At 53.8% G+C, this 7,500-nt stretch overlaps 35 non-coding genes and 2 pseudogenes across 35 annotated transcripts in view; all 37 read right to left on the minus strand.

The window, feature by feature from the left end:
• Positions 1–30: 30 nt before the first annotated feature.
• On the minus strand, positions 31–149 carry LOC149429426 (5S ribosomal RNA). The gene has a single exon (XR_016310178.1). It is a non-coding gene; the product is annotated as a 5S ribosomal RNA (ribosomal RNA).
• Positions 150–236: 87 nt separating this feature from the next.
• LOC149429427 (5S ribosomal RNA) lies at positions 237–355 on the minus strand. Its single transcript, XR_016310189.1, has one exon. It is a non-coding gene; the product is annotated as a 5S ribosomal RNA (ribosomal RNA).
• An 87-nt stretch (positions 356–442) lies between these two features.
• Positions 443–561, minus strand: LOC149429428 (5S ribosomal RNA). The gene has a single exon (XR_016310200.1). It is a non-coding gene; the product is annotated as a 5S ribosomal RNA (ribosomal RNA).
• Positions 562–648: 87 nt separating this feature from the next.
• On the minus strand, positions 649–767 carry LOC149429429 (5S ribosomal RNA). The gene has a single exon (XR_016310408.1). It is a non-coding gene; the product is annotated as a 5S ribosomal RNA (ribosomal RNA).
• An 87-nt stretch (positions 768–854) lies between these two features.
• On the minus strand, positions 855–973 carry LOC149429430 (5S ribosomal RNA). The gene has a single exon (XR_016310409.1). It is a non-coding gene; the product is annotated as a 5S ribosomal RNA (ribosomal RNA).
• Positions 974–1,060: 87 nt separating this feature from the next.
• On the minus strand, positions 1,061–1,179 carry LOC149429431 (5S ribosomal RNA). The gene has a single exon (XR_016310213.1). It is a non-coding gene; the product is annotated as a 5S ribosomal RNA (ribosomal RNA).
• An 87-nt stretch (positions 1,180–1,266) lies between these two features.
• On the minus strand, positions 1,267–1,385 carry LOC149429432 (5S ribosomal RNA). The gene has a single exon (XR_016310224.1). It is a non-coding gene; the product is annotated as a 5S ribosomal RNA (ribosomal RNA).
• An 87-nt stretch (positions 1,386–1,472) lies between these two features.
• LOC149429433 (5S ribosomal RNA) lies at positions 1,473–1,591 on the minus strand. Its single transcript, XR_016310309.1, has one exon. It is a non-coding gene; the product is annotated as a 5S ribosomal RNA (ribosomal RNA).
• An 87-nt stretch (positions 1,592–1,678) lies between these two features.
• LOC149429434 (5S ribosomal RNA) lies at positions 1,679–1,797 on the minus strand. The gene has a single exon (XR_016310236.1). It is a non-coding gene; the product is annotated as a 5S ribosomal RNA (ribosomal RNA).
• An 87-nt stretch (positions 1,798–1,884) lies between these two features.
• Positions 1,885–2,003, minus strand: LOC149429435 (5S ribosomal RNA). Its single transcript, XR_016310247.1, has one exon. It is a non-coding gene; the product is annotated as a 5S ribosomal RNA (ribosomal RNA).
• Positions 2,004–2,090: 87 nt separating this feature from the next.
• Positions 2,091–2,209, minus strand: LOC149429436 (5S ribosomal RNA). Its single transcript, XR_016310298.1, has one exon. It is a non-coding gene; the product is annotated as a 5S ribosomal RNA (ribosomal RNA).
• An 87-nt stretch (positions 2,210–2,296) lies between these two features.
• LOC149429437 (5S ribosomal RNA) lies at positions 2,297–2,415 on the minus strand (annotated as a pseudogene).
• Positions 2,416–2,502: 87 nt separating this feature from the next.
• Positions 2,503–2,621, minus strand: LOC149429438 (5S ribosomal RNA). The gene has a single exon (XR_016310258.1). It is a non-coding gene; the product is annotated as a 5S ribosomal RNA (ribosomal RNA).
• Positions 2,622–2,708: 87 nt separating this feature from the next.
• On the minus strand, positions 2,709–2,827 carry LOC149429439 (5S ribosomal RNA). The gene has a single exon (XR_016310329.1). It is a non-coding gene; the product is annotated as a 5S ribosomal RNA (ribosomal RNA).
• An 87-nt stretch (positions 2,828–2,914) lies between these two features.
• LOC149429440 (5S ribosomal RNA) lies at positions 2,915–3,033 on the minus strand. Its single transcript, XR_016310269.1, has one exon. It is a non-coding gene; the product is annotated as a 5S ribosomal RNA (ribosomal RNA).
• An 87-nt stretch (positions 3,034–3,120) lies between these two features.
• On the minus strand, positions 3,121–3,239 carry LOC149429441 (5S ribosomal RNA). The gene has a single exon (XR_016310280.1). It is a non-coding gene; the product is annotated as a 5S ribosomal RNA (ribosomal RNA).
• Positions 3,240–3,326: 87 nt separating this feature from the next.
• Positions 3,327–3,445, minus strand: LOC149429442 (5S ribosomal RNA). Its single transcript, XR_016310407.1, has one exon. It is a non-coding gene; the product is annotated as a 5S ribosomal RNA (ribosomal RNA).
• Positions 3,446–3,532: 87 nt separating this feature from the next.
• On the minus strand, positions 3,533–3,651 carry LOC149429443 (5S ribosomal RNA). Its single transcript, XR_016310291.1, has one exon. It is a non-coding gene; the product is annotated as a 5S ribosomal RNA (ribosomal RNA).
• An 87-nt stretch (positions 3,652–3,738) lies between these two features.
• Positions 3,739–3,858, minus strand: LOC149429444 (5S ribosomal RNA; annotated as a pseudogene).
• Positions 3,859–3,945: 87 nt separating this feature from the next.
• Positions 3,946–4,064, minus strand: LOC149429445 (5S ribosomal RNA). The gene has a single exon (XR_016310295.1). It is a non-coding gene; the product is annotated as a 5S ribosomal RNA (ribosomal RNA).
• An 87-nt stretch (positions 4,065–4,151) lies between these two features.
• On the minus strand, positions 4,152–4,270 carry LOC149429446 (5S ribosomal RNA). Its single transcript, XR_016310155.1, has one exon. It is a non-coding gene; the product is annotated as a 5S ribosomal RNA (ribosomal RNA).
• Positions 4,271–4,357: 87 nt separating this feature from the next.
• On the minus strand, positions 4,358–4,476 carry LOC149429447 (5S ribosomal RNA). The gene has a single exon (XR_016310302.1). It is a non-coding gene; the product is annotated as a 5S ribosomal RNA (ribosomal RNA).
• Positions 4,477–4,563: 87 nt separating this feature from the next.
• LOC149429448 (5S ribosomal RNA) lies at positions 4,564–4,682 on the minus strand. Its single transcript, XR_016310313.1, has one exon. It is a non-coding gene; the product is annotated as a 5S ribosomal RNA (ribosomal RNA).
• An 87-nt stretch (positions 4,683–4,769) lies between these two features.
• On the minus strand, positions 4,770–4,888 carry LOC149429449 (5S ribosomal RNA). Its single transcript, XR_016310410.1, has one exon. It is a non-coding gene; the product is annotated as a 5S ribosomal RNA (ribosomal RNA).
• Positions 4,889–4,975: 87 nt separating this feature from the next.
• On the minus strand, positions 4,976–5,094 carry LOC149429450 (5S ribosomal RNA). Its single transcript, XR_016310325.1, has one exon. It is a non-coding gene; the product is annotated as a 5S ribosomal RNA (ribosomal RNA).
• An 87-nt stretch (positions 5,095–5,181) lies between these two features.
• LOC149429451 (5S ribosomal RNA) lies at positions 5,182–5,300 on the minus strand. The gene has a single exon (XR_016310336.1). It is a non-coding gene; the product is annotated as a 5S ribosomal RNA (ribosomal RNA).
• Positions 5,301–5,387: 87 nt separating this feature from the next.
• On the minus strand, positions 5,388–5,506 carry LOC149429452 (5S ribosomal RNA). Its single transcript, XR_016310411.1, has one exon. It is a non-coding gene; the product is annotated as a 5S ribosomal RNA (ribosomal RNA).
• Positions 5,507–5,593: 87 nt separating this feature from the next.
• LOC149429453 (5S ribosomal RNA) lies at positions 5,594–5,712 on the minus strand. The gene has a single exon (XR_016310347.1). It is a non-coding gene; the product is annotated as a 5S ribosomal RNA (ribosomal RNA).
• Positions 5,713–5,799: 87 nt separating this feature from the next.
• On the minus strand, positions 5,800–5,918 carry LOC149429454 (5S ribosomal RNA). Its single transcript, XR_016310358.1, has one exon. It is a non-coding gene; the product is annotated as a 5S ribosomal RNA (ribosomal RNA).
• An 87-nt stretch (positions 5,919–6,005) lies between these two features.
• On the minus strand, positions 6,006–6,124 carry LOC149429455 (5S ribosomal RNA). The gene has a single exon (XR_016310418.1). It is a non-coding gene; the product is annotated as a 5S ribosomal RNA (ribosomal RNA).
• An 87-nt stretch (positions 6,125–6,211) lies between these two features.
• On the minus strand, positions 6,212–6,330 carry LOC149429456 (5S ribosomal RNA). Its single transcript, XR_016310369.1, has one exon. It is a non-coding gene; the product is annotated as a 5S ribosomal RNA (ribosomal RNA).
• An 87-nt stretch (positions 6,331–6,417) lies between these two features.
• Positions 6,418–6,536, minus strand: LOC149429457 (5S ribosomal RNA). Its single transcript, XR_016310380.1, has one exon. It is a non-coding gene; the product is annotated as a 5S ribosomal RNA (ribosomal RNA).
• Positions 6,537–6,623: 87 nt separating this feature from the next.
• Positions 6,624–6,742, minus strand: LOC149429458 (5S ribosomal RNA). The gene has a single exon (XR_016310391.1). It is a non-coding gene; the product is annotated as a 5S ribosomal RNA (ribosomal RNA).
• An 87-nt stretch (positions 6,743–6,829) lies between these two features.
• LOC149429459 (5S ribosomal RNA) lies at positions 6,830–6,948 on the minus strand. The gene has a single exon (XR_016310402.1). It is a non-coding gene; the product is annotated as a 5S ribosomal RNA (ribosomal RNA).
• Positions 6,949–7,035: 87 nt separating this feature from the next.
• LOC149429460 (5S ribosomal RNA) lies at positions 7,036–7,154 on the minus strand. Its single transcript, XR_016310413.1, has one exon. It is a non-coding gene; the product is annotated as a 5S ribosomal RNA (ribosomal RNA).
• An 87-nt stretch (positions 7,155–7,241) lies between these two features.
• Positions 7,242–7,360, minus strand: LOC149429461 (5S ribosomal RNA). Its single transcript, XR_016310424.1, has one exon. It is a non-coding gene; the product is annotated as a 5S ribosomal RNA (ribosomal RNA).
• Positions 7,361–7,447: 87 nt separating this feature from the next.
• The window catches only part of LOC149429462 (5S ribosomal RNA), a 119-nt gene continuing 66 nt past the window's right edge, over positions 7,448–7,500 (minus strand). The window contains exon 1 of the ribosomal RNA XR_016310436.1: positions 7,448–7,500. This exon is cut by the window's right edge and continues 66 nt beyond it. This is a non-coding gene — a ribosomal RNA (5S ribosomal RNA).

The raw sequence follows: 7,500 nt of genomic DNA on the forward strand, positions 1-7,500 counted from the left end.
AGGCGAAAAAGAAGCCGAGCAAAAGACAAAAGCCTACAGCACCTGGTATTCCCAGGCGGTCTCCCATCCAGGTACTAACCAGGCCCTACGCTGCTTAGCTTCCGAGATCAGACGAGATCGGGCGCATTCAGAGTGATGTGGCCGTAGGCGCTTCTCTTTGGAGCCCTCAATCTACTTCAATTGGTGCTTGGCAAGCTGGCCATTTGAGGCGAAAAAGAAGCCGAGCAAAAGACAAAAGCCTACAGCACCTGGTATTCCCAGGCGGTCTCCCATCCAGGTACTAACCAGGCCCTACGCTGCTTAGCTTCCGAGATCAGACGAGATCGGGCGCATTCAGAGTGATGTGGCCGTAGGCGCTTCTCTTTGGAGCCCTCAATCTACTTCAATTGGTGCTTGGCAAGCTGGCCATTTGAGGCGAAAAAGAAGCCGAGCAAAAGACAAAAGCCTACAGCACCTGGTATTCCCAGGCGGTCTCCCATCCAGGTACTAACCAGGCCCTACGCTGCTTAGCTTCCGAGATCAGACGAGATCGGGCGCATTCAGAGTGATGTGGCCGTAGGCGCTTCTCTTTGGAGCCCTCAATCTACTTCAATTGGTGCTTGGCAAGCTGGCCATTTGAGGCGAAAAAGAAGCCGAGCAAAAGACAAAAGCCTACAGCACCTGGTATTCCCAGGCGGTCTCCCATCCAGGTACTAACCAGGCCCTACGCTGCTCAGCTTCCGAGATCAGACGAGATCGGGCGCATTCAGAGTGATGTGGCCGTAGGCGCTTCTCTTTGGAGCCCTCAATCTACTTCAATTGGTGCTTGGCAAGCTGGCCATTTGAGGCGAAAAAGAAGCCGAGCAAAAGACAAAAGCCTACAGCACCTGGTATTCCCAGGCGGTCTCCCATCCAGGTACTAACCAGGCCCTACGCTGCTCAGCTTCCGAGATCAGACGAGATCGGGCGCATTCAGAGTGATGTGGCCGTAGGCGCTTCTCTTTGGAGCCCTCAATCTACTTCAATTGGTGCTTGGCAAGCTGGCCATTTGAGGCGAAAAAGAAGCCGAGCAAAAGACAAAAGCCTACAGCACCTGGTATTCCCAGGCGGTCTCCCATCCAGGTACTAACCAGGCCCTACGCTGCTTAGCTTCCGAGATCAGACGAGATCGGGCGCATTCAGAGTGATGTGGCCGTAGGCGCTTCTCTTTGGAGCCCTCAATCTACTTCAATTGGTGCTTGGCAAGCTGGCCATTTGAGGCGAAAAAGAAGCCGAGCAAAAGACAAAAGCCTACAGCACCTGGTATTCCCAGGCGGTCTCCCATCCAGGTACTAACCAGGCCCTACGCTGCTTAGCTTCCGAGATCAGACGAGATCGGGCGCATTCAGAGTGATGTGGCCGTAGGCGCTTCTCTTTGGAGCCCTCAATCTACTTCAATTGGTGCTTGGCAAGCTGGCCATTTGAGGCGAAAAAGAAGCCGAGCAAAAGACAAAAGCCTACAGCACCTGGTATTCCCAGGCGGTCTCCCATCCAGGTACTAACCAGGCCCTACGCTGCTTAGCTTCCGAGATCAGACGAGATCGGGCGCATTCAGAGTGATGTGGCCATAGGCGCTTCTCTTTGGAGCCCTCAATCTACTTCAATTGGTGCTTGGCAAGCTGGCCATTTGAGGCGAAAAAGAAGCCGAGCAAAAGACAAAAGCCTACAGCACCTGGTATTCCCAGGCGGTCTCCCATCCAGGTACTAACCAGGCCCTACGCTGCTTAGCTTCCGAGATCAGACGAGATCGGGCGCATTCAGAGTGATGTGGCCGTAGGCGCTTCTCTTTGGAGCCCTCAATCTACTTCAATTGGTGCTTGGCAAGCTGGCCATTTGAGGCGAAAAAGAAGCCGAGCAAAAGACAAAAGCCTACAGCACCTGGTATTCCCAGGCGGTCTCCCATCCAGGTACTAACCAGGCCCTACGCTGCTTAGCTTCCGAGATCAGACGAGATCGGGCGCATTCAGAGTGATGTGGCCGTAGGCGCTTCTCTTTGGAGCCCTCAATCTACTTCAATTGGTGCTTGGCAAGCTGGCCATTTGAGGCGAAAAAGAAGCCGAGCAAAAGACAAAAGCCTACAGCACCTGGTATTCCCAGGCGGTCTCCCATCTAGGTACTAACCAGGCCCTACGCTGCTTAGCTTCCGAGATCAGACGAGATCGGGCGCATTCAGAGTGATGTGGCCGTAGGCGCTTCTCTTTGGAGCCCTCAATCTACTTCAATTGGTGCTTGGCAAGCTGGCCATTTGAGGCGAAAAAGAAGCCGAGCAAAAGACAAAAGCCTACAGCACCTGGTATTCCCAGGCGGTCTCCCATCCAGGTATTAACCAGGCCCTACGCTGCTCAGCTTCCGAGATCAGACGAGATCGGGCGCATTCAGAGTGATGTGGCCGTAGGCGCTTCTCTTTGGAGCCCTCAATCTACTTCAATTGGTGCTTGGCAAGCTGGCCATTTGAGGCGAAAAAGAAGCCGAGCAAAAGACAAAAGCCTACAGCACCTGGTATTCCCAGGCGGTCTCCCATCCAGGTACTAACCAGGCCCTACGCTGCTTAGCTTCCGAGATCAGACGAGATCGGGCGCATTCAGAGTGATGTGGCCGTAGGCGCTTCTCTTTGGAGCCCTCAATCTACTTCAATTGGTGCTTGGCAAGCTGGCCATTTGAGGCGAAAAAGAAGCCGAGCAAAAGACAAAAGCCTACAGCACCTGGCATTCCCAGGCGGTCTCCCATCCAGGTACTAACCAGGCCCTACGCTGCTTAGCTTCCGAGATCAGACGAGATCGGGCGCATTCAGAGTGATGTGGCCGTAGGCGCTTCTCTTTGGAGCCCTCAATCTACTTCAATTGGTGCTTGGCAAGCTGGCCATTTGAGGCGAAAAAGAAGCCGAGCAAAAGACAAAAGCCTACAGCACCTGGTATTCCCAGGCGGTCTCCCATCCAGGTACTAACCAGGCCCTACGCTGCTTAGCTTCCGAGATCAGACGAGATCGGGCGCATTCAGAGTGATGTGGCCGTAGGCGCTTCTCTTTGGAGCCCTCAATCTACTTCAATTGGTGCTTGGCAAGCTGGCCATTTGAGGCGAAAAAGAAGCCGAGCAAAAGACAAAAGCCTACAGCACCTGGTATTCCCAGGCGGTCTCCCATCCAGGTACTAACCAGGCCCTACGCTGCTTAGCTTCCGAGATCAGACGAGATCGGGCGCATTCAGAGTGATGTGGCCGTAGGCGCTTCTCTTTGGAGCCCTCAATCTACTTCAATTGGTGCTTGGCAAGCTGGCCATTTGAGGCGAAAAAGAAGCCGAGCAAAAGACAAAAGCCTACAGCACCTGGTATTCCCAGGCGGTCTCCCATCCAGGTACTAACCAGGCCCTACGCTGCTTAGCTTCTGAGATCAGACGAGATCGGGCGCATTCAGAGTGATGTGGCCGTAGGCGCTTCTCTTTGGAGCCCTCAATCTACTTCAATTGGTGCTTGGCAAGCTGGCCATTTGAGGCGAAAAAGAAGCCGAGCAAAAGACAAAAGCCTACAGCACCTGGTATTCCCAGGCGGTCTCCCATCCAGGTACTAACCAGGCCCTACGCTGCTTAGCTTCCGAGATCAGACGAGATCGGGCGCATTCAGAGTGATGTGGCCGTAGGCGCTTCTCTTTGGAGCCCTCAATCTACTTCAATTGGTGCTTGGCAAGCTGGCCATTTGAGGCGAAAAAGAAGCCGAGCAAAAGACAAAAGCCTACAGCACCTGGTATTCCCAGGCGGTCTCCCATCCAGGTACTAACCAGGCCCTACGCTGCTTAGCTTCACAAGATCAGACGAGATCGGGCGCATTCAGAGTGATGTGGCCGTAGGCGCTTCTCTTTGGAGCCCTCAATCTACTTCAATTGGTGCTTGGCAAGCTGGCCATTTGAGGCGAAAAAGAAGCCGAGCAAAAGACAAAAGCCTACAGCACCTGGTATTCCCAGGCGGTCTCCCATCCAGGTACTAACCAGGCCCAACGCTGCTTAGCTTCCGAGATCAGACGAGATCGGGCGCATTCAGAGTGATGTGGCCGTAGGCGCTTCTCTTTGGAGCCCTCAATCTACTTCAATTGGTGCTTGGCAAGCTGGCCATTTGAGGCGAAAAAGAAGCCGAGCAAAAGACAAAGGCCTACAGCACCTGGTATTCCCAGGCGGTCTCCCATCCAGGTACTAACCAGGCCCTACGCTGCTTAGCTTCCGAGATCAGACGAGATCGGGCGCATTCAGAGTGATGTGGCCGTAGGCGCTTCTCTTTGGAGCCCTCAATCTACTTCAATTGGTGCTTGGCAAGCTGGCCATTTGAGGCGAAAAAGAAGCCGAGCAAAAGACAAAAGCCTACAGCACCTGGTATTCCCAGGCGGTCTCCCATCCAGGTACTAACCAGGCCCTACGCTGCTTAGCTTCCGAGATCAGACGAGATCGGGCGCATTCAGAGTGATGTGGCCGTAGGCGCTTCTCTTTGGAGCCCTCAATCTACTTCAATTGGTGCTTGGCAAGCTGGCCATTTGAGGCGAAAAAGAAGCCGAGCAAAAGACAAAAGCCTACAGCACCTGGTATTCCCAGGCGGTCTCCCATCCAGGTACTAACCAGGCCCTACGCTGCTTAGCTTCCGAGATCAGACGAGATCGGGCGCATTCAGAGTGATGTGGCCGTAGGCGCTTCTCTTTGGAGCCCTCAATCTACTTCAATTGGTGCTTGGCAAGCTGGCCATTTGAGGCGAAAAAGAAGCCGAGCAAAAGACAAAAGCCTACAGCACCTGGTATTCCCAGGCGGTCTCCCATCCAGGTACTAACCAGGCCCTACGCTGCTCAGCTTCCGAGATCAGACGAGATCGGGCGCATTCAGAGTGATGTGGCCGTAGGCGCTTCTCTTTGGAGCCCTCAATCTACTTCAATTGGTGCTTGGCAAGCTGGCCATTTGAGGCGAAAAAGAAGCCGAGCAAAAGACAAAAGCCTACAGCACCTGGTATTCCCAGGCGGTCTCCCATCCAGGTACTAACCAGGCCCTACGCTGCTTAGCTTCCGAGATCAGACGAGATCGGGCGCATTCAGAGTGATGTGGCCGTAGGCGCTTCTCTTTGGAGCCCTCAATCTACTTCAATTGGTGCTTGGCAAGCTGGCCATTTGAGGCGAAAAAGAAGCCGAGCAAAAGACAAAAGCCTACAGCACCTGGTATTCCCAGGCGGTCTCCCATCCAGGTACTAACCAGGCCCTACGCTGCTTAGCTTCCGAGATCAGACGAGATCGGGCGCATTCAGAGTGATGTGGCCGTAGGCGTTTTTCTTTGGAGCCCTCAATCTACTTCAATTGGTGCTTGGCAAGCTGGCAATTTGAGGCGAAAAAGAAGCCGAGCAAAAGACAAAAGCCTACAGCACCTGGTATTCCCAGGCGGTCTCCCATCCAGGTACTAACCAGGCCCTACGCTGCTCAGCTTCCGAGATCAGACGAGATCGGGCGCATTCAGAGTGATGTGGCCGTAGGCGCTTCTCTTTGGAGCCCTCAATCTACTTCAATTGGTGCTTGGCAAGCTGGCCATTTGAGGCGAAAAAGAAGCCGAGCAAAAGACAAAAGCCTACAGCACCTGGTATTCCCAGGCGGTCTCCCATCCAGGTACTAACCAGGCCCTACGCTGCTTAGCTTCCGAGATCAGACGAGATCGGGCGCATTCAGAGTGATGTGGCCGTAGGCGCTTCTCTTTGGAGCCCTCAATCTACTTCAATTGGTGCTTGGCAAGCTGGCCATTTGAGGCGAAAAAGAAGCCGAGCAAAAGACAAAAGCCTACAGCACCTGGTATTCCCAGGCGGTCTCCCATCCAGGTACTAACCAGGCCCTACGCTGCTTAGCTTCCGAGATCAGACGAGATCGGGCGCATTCAGAGTGATGTGGCCGTAGGCGCTTCTCTTTGGAGCCCTCAATCTACTTCAATTGGTGCTTGGCAAGCTGGCCATTTGAGGCGAAAAAGAAGCCGAGCAAAAGACAAAAGCCTACAGCACCTGGTATTCCCAGGCGGTCTCCCATCCAGGTACTAACCAGGCCCTACGCTGCTTAGCTTCCGAGATCAGACGAGATTGGGCGCATTCAGAGTGATGTGGCCGTAGGCGCTTCTCTTTGGAGCCCTCAATCTACTTCAATTGGTGCTTGGCAAGCTGGCCATTTGAGGCGAAAAAGAAGCCGAGCAAAAGACAAAAGCCTACAGCACCTGGTATTCCCAGGCGGTCTCCCATCCAGGTACTAACCAGGCCCTACGCTGCTTAGCTTCCGAGATCAGACGAGATCGGGCGCATTCAGAGTGATGTGGCCGTAGGCGCTTCTCTTTGGAGCCCTCAATCTACTTCAATTGGTGCTTGGCAAGCTGGCCATTTGAGGCGAAAAAGAAGCCGAGCAAAAGACAAAAGCCTACAGCACCTGGTATTCCCAGGCGGTCTCCCATCCAGGTACTAACCAGGCCCTACGCTGCTTAGCTTCCGAGATCAGACGAGATCGGGCGCATTCAGAGTGATGTGGCCGTAGGCGCTTCTCTTTGGAGCCCTCAATCTACTTCAATTGGTGCTTGGCAAGCTGGCCATTTGAGGCGAAAAAGAAGCCGAGCAAAAGACAAAAGCCTACAGCACCTGGTATTCCCAGGCGGTCTCCCATCCAGGTACTAACCAGGCCCTACGCTGCTTAGCTTCCGAGATCAGACGAGATCGGGCGCATTCAGAGTGATGTGGCCGTAGGCGCTTCTCTTTGGAGCCCTCAATCTACTTCAATTGGTGCTTGGCAAGCTGGCCATTTGAGGCGAAAAAGAAGCTGAGCAAAAGACAAAAGCCTACAGCACCTGGTATTCCCAGGCGGTCTCCCATCCAGGTACTAACCAGGCCCTACGCTGCTTAGCTTCCGAGATCAGACGAGATCGGGCGCATTCAGAGTGATGTGGCCGTAGGCGCTTCTCTTTGGAGCCCTCAATCTACTTCAATTGGTGCTTGGCAAGCTGGCCATTTGAGGCGAAAAAGAAGCCGAGCAAAAGACAAAAGCCTACAGCACCTGGTATTCCCAGGCGGTCTCCCATCCAGGTACTAACCAGGCCCTACGCTGCTTAGCTTCCGAGATCAGACGAGATCGGGCGCATTCAGAGTGATGTGGCCGTAGGCGCTTCTCTTTGGAGCCCTCAATCTACTTCAATTGGTGCTTGGCAAGCTGGCCATTTGAGGCGAAAAAGAAGCCGAGCAAAAGACAAAAGCCTACAGCACCTGGTATTCCCAGGCGGTCTCCCATCCAGGTACTAACCAGGCCCTACGCTGCTTAGCTTCCGAGATCAGACGAGATCGGGCGCATTCAGAGTGATGTGGCCGTAGGCGCTTCTCTTTGGAGCCCTCAATCTACTTCAATTGGTGCTTGGCAAGCTGGCCATTTGAGGCGAAAAAGAAGCCGAGCAAAAGACAAAAGCCTACAGCACCTGGTATTCCCAGGCGGTCTCCCATCCAGGTACTAACCAGG

The sequence above is a fragment of the Staurois parvus genome, unplaced genomic scaffold (genome assembly GCF_062004578.1).
Source record: "Staurois parvus isolate SC_StPar_1 unplaced genomic scaffold, SC_StPar_1.0 ptg002695l, whole genome shotgun sequence".
Taxonomy (NCBI): Eukaryota; Metazoa; Chordata; class Amphibia; order Anura; family Ranidae; genus Staurois; species Staurois parvus.